The following is a 3,937-nucleotide window of genomic DNA, read 5'->3' as shown; positions in this document are numbered from 1 at the left end:
AGACGTGGAATTTGGTAAACCTTCTTTCATTTAACTTCTAGAAAGTATTACTCTTGGCATTATGCATGCATTTAGAAGCTTACTTAAAACCTGCCTTTGTACATGAATAGTACTGTAGTCACATAGCTAAGTTTGAACAAGAGAGCATTTCAATTTTATCACTGTTCACATTGAAATGCGAGCCTGCAACAGTATTAGTTTATAGCTAATTGGCTGTCTGAACATTGTCATTTAAAAACGGCTTCAACATCGTTGAAGGTTATAATTAGCTAATGTAAAACTTTGTAAGTGGTGTGTTATTTGGCAAACTCAGTGTTGTAGATATTTTTTTTCAAAAAAATCAGAGTGAAAATTGCCCTTTTTCTGCTATTGATGATAGAAACCCAAATCACCAATATCAAGTTGTTTTAATAGTCTTCATTAAACCAAAATTGTGGTCTATAGTCTTACCTCCAGGCATCAGCCAGCAAACACATTATTATAATGTTAAATTTCTAATAGTCTTTTGAGGGTTGCATTTGACCCCTGGTAGCTTCAGAAGTATGAAATTGCATTGCCTGAAAACACATTCCTTGCACTTAATTAACTCTCTCATTTTCTTCCTCTATTCAAAACATCTAACACACTATTAAAATACAACTCCATTAATTTTTCTCATTTTCTACAGTATATTACATTTTAACACACAATTGTTTTTCTTCATAAACCGTTTTTGTCAGGTTCCATGCTTTTCATATATAGGCCTGGTGCATTTCTTAAGATGGATGTCACTTCGGCACAATAACAGATATAACTTGCATTATTTCATAGATCATCTTGGCTACCCAGGAGAATTCTTCATTTCATAAAAGCACAATGCACATTTTCTGAAAGCTTTCATTTTTAGAGCAGTTTGACAAAGCTGTAGTCAGTGAATATTTAATCTTATTGATGTGGCTAATATGGAAAATTTAAATATCAGACTAATAAAACCTGCATGATAATTGCAAAATATTGGAACTGTTATTGGAAAGTGGCTTTTAAACAATTGCTGATTCATCTATGACAAAAAAAAAAGTTTATTCTTAAAAAAACAAGAAAAGGAAAAAAAAAAAAAAACAGGGCACAGTGCAACCAAGCTTGCTGGCATTTTTCCCACAGCATTACCTGCAGTATTTCAGACTCATACTTTTTCTGGAAGGAAGTCAGGCCCGGAGTTTATTTTGCATTCCATTTTATCCATTAATACAATGTTTTAAGTTGCATTAAAGAACAAAAACTATTTACTTTTTGTGGTCAAGTGTATTTTTAAGTGATCTCAAAATGAGCTGGTAAAAGCAAAATGTATAAAGAAACTTGGACATGTAAAATGATGTTGAGTCAAATGCTATTCTTTTCTACGCTCTTTGCAGTAGTATACATGCATTTTTTAAACTGAAATTGAGTTCCATCAGGAACAAGAGTTCTGTTTATTCTGGCTTATCATGGGTCATAGGAAACCTGAAAAACACGTTGTATGATATTGATTGAGTTTAAGTACAGTATTATTTAAACTCAATGAGCCACTCTGCAATTTTGTACATGACATGGTATTGGAGAAAGTCTAGATCTTTATGGACAAATAGCTAATTAGTTTTTTTGCCCCAGGAGGGGGAAGTATGTTCTGCAAATGATGTCTTATTTACTGTTGAACAGCAGTTGCTATTTATTTTTTTATTACATAGTACATTGACGTGTTGTATAGAAATCAGCTCTGGTAGTGCCACTAGTTAAAATCTTGACTTCTTATTTGAATGTTAAGGTCAAACATCAGTACACTTGTCTCTTCACATGTATTTAATGTGACAGTTTGAGTACTGTATGTGTTAATTTCTACTTTTTTAATATTTAAAGTCGCTTTTAAATAAATGTATTCAGTTGATCCCAGACATTTGAACCAAGGCCCTTTTGTCAATTGGAATATCCTTGAGGTGAAAAAGTCAGTTTACTTCAATGGAGTGCAAGAGACTATCCTAAGTACTTGGATATAGCACACACCTTGCCTGGTCCCCATCAGCATATCTGTTATGTACAGAAGCATTTTCCTGTAGTTAGTGTTTTAATCCAACCCCTGGAATAAGGAGTGCATTTTGCTGTGAAGCTTTCTCCAGTGGGCTTATCTAAATTTAAAGTGCGTTTCTGTTTGGAAAGAAACATTTGCAATTTTGGTCATCTTCCTCTCTCTCCAGAAAGGTGAACAGAGCATCTCAAACAGCTGTAGTGCAAAATGGTTCTTCGATATCCATGGATGTGATCTCCGGAGCTGAGCGCCTGCTAAATTACTACCTAGCCTGGTGGTTCTCAATCTCTTTAGACTCCAGCCATCCCTTCATAACTTGTGAACTGAGCAGCACCCCATTTCAAAAAAACAAGTATATTTATTATAGTTCTTACCTCCTTGCAGAAGGGCCAGGCAGGGGCTGCTGTGCAGGGAGAGCCTGCTCTTACTTAACTCCTCACACTTCCTGTGGCACCCCAGCCCCCACAGTGAGAAATAATGATCTAGCTTTCACCAGAGAAAGTAAGAGTCATTTGAAGTTGTGGAGCCTTCTTTCAGGCTTTTGAATGCTTTCAGTGCAGACTCTTCTACTTGAGTGCCCCAGTAACCAACTCCTTCCTTTCTGACTTACTGGTTTTACTCTTTCACTATTTAAAGGCAACTCATAGAAACTTTTTAGTTTCTGTCCTGCCCTGAATGCTGCCGAAGGATGACAGTTTCCCAGGCAGCTTGACTGGCAGGAAGTGGTGAGTGAACAGAGCTAGCTCATGGACCAGCAGCAGTGCTGTAGTCTCACAGCACTCTAAATCAGTAACTTTGTGAGCTTCAGTTACACCACTGCCACCACCACCAGCAGTCCTGTGAGCTAACTCTGGTAACTCCTCATTACATTCAAGTCTGCAATATATCCCATAGCCTGGGCCCTCCACCAAGAGCTCTCGCTAGTAGTTTGGGGTTTGCATGCTGAATGAGAAGCACTGAAAATGTTTCTCTGGCCAAGACATGATCCTGCATCATTCCATCATTGCTCTTTTTTCTTCCCTCTTCTCACCAACCTGTTTTTCCCTCCTGCACTGGAGCAAGACCCTTTATTTTTGCATATCATTTAGAGGGTCTTGGTTTTTCCTAAATCACAGTAAGGGGGAAAAGTATTTTCCACTTCAAATTGAAGAAAGGCTGACTTGTTACCACAAGAAAAGTTTTGAAAGCTGCAGTTATAATTAGTCACTCCACTCATTCAAGTTACTCTGTTTGCCACATAAATAGGAGACAACCACTGGAAATCCATCTGAAAGCTGAAACTCCACTGTGATAGAAAGAACATTCAGATTGGTTTGCTGTAGGTCTGGAATGACTTCATATGGCCCTTCATGCAGGAGGTGTTCAGCTGAAGGCTTATAGAAAACAAAATTAGAACTATTCTGCCCTGTTCCTTCCCCTTTTTAGGCTTCCACTCAAGTGGCTCAGCCAAATACAGCAGGAGGAAGTCATCTTGGGCTTGTAAAATACAAGAGTGAGAGTCAGGTGCTCCTGCTCAGAGTGCAGCACTTGTCTTAGTTTCAGGAACCTGGTATACCCCTTAGAATACCTGGTAGACAAATTTGAACCCCAATATGAATGCCCACTGGGTACTACCTGAAGTAGCAGACAGCTAGGCTAGTTAAGACCACAATTTCTGATATCCTATAGAGTATTTTGAGACCTTAAATGCTCCCGTAAAGATATTTGTTCTACAAGGTAGGATCTACTAAAAACTCATTTATACAGGTTGGTAAAGAGGTAATTATGGACTTTAACTAGTTTGGAATTTAGCACAAGCCATTGTTTGCAGATTTATACCCTAGGAACAGAAGCTTGCACCATTTTGTTTTGCTGGTCCCTTAAAAGCTTAACTAGCATTTGGTTGTGTAGCTTATTGAC

The 3,937-nt window shown here is 37.7% G+C and overlaps 1 long non-coding RNA gene across 1 annotated transcript in view; it reads right to left on the bottom strand.

Annotated features, from left to right (window-relative positions):
• Positions 1–2,097, bottom strand: part of LOC109305200 — a 7,172-nt gene extending 5,075 nt beyond the window's left edge. Inside the window, exon 1 of the long non-coding RNA XR_002099589.1 lies at positions 21–2,097. This is a non-coding gene — a long non-coding RNA (uncharacterized LOC109305200). The remainder of the gene's footprint in view (positions 1–20) is intronic.
• Between the last annotated feature and the right edge of the window lie 1,840 nt (positions 2,098–3,937).

Source organism: Gavialis gangeticus, unplaced genomic scaffold, assembly GCF_001723915.1.
Source record: "Gavialis gangeticus isolate Ggan-Ray unplaced genomic scaffold, GavGan_comp1, whole genome shotgun sequence".
Taxonomy (NCBI): Eukaryota; Metazoa; Chordata; order Crocodylia; family Gavialidae; genus Gavialis; species Gavialis gangeticus.
The sequence above is the reverse complement of the archived record's forward strand: the minus strand, read 5'-3'. Positions and strand labels throughout refer to the sequence as shown.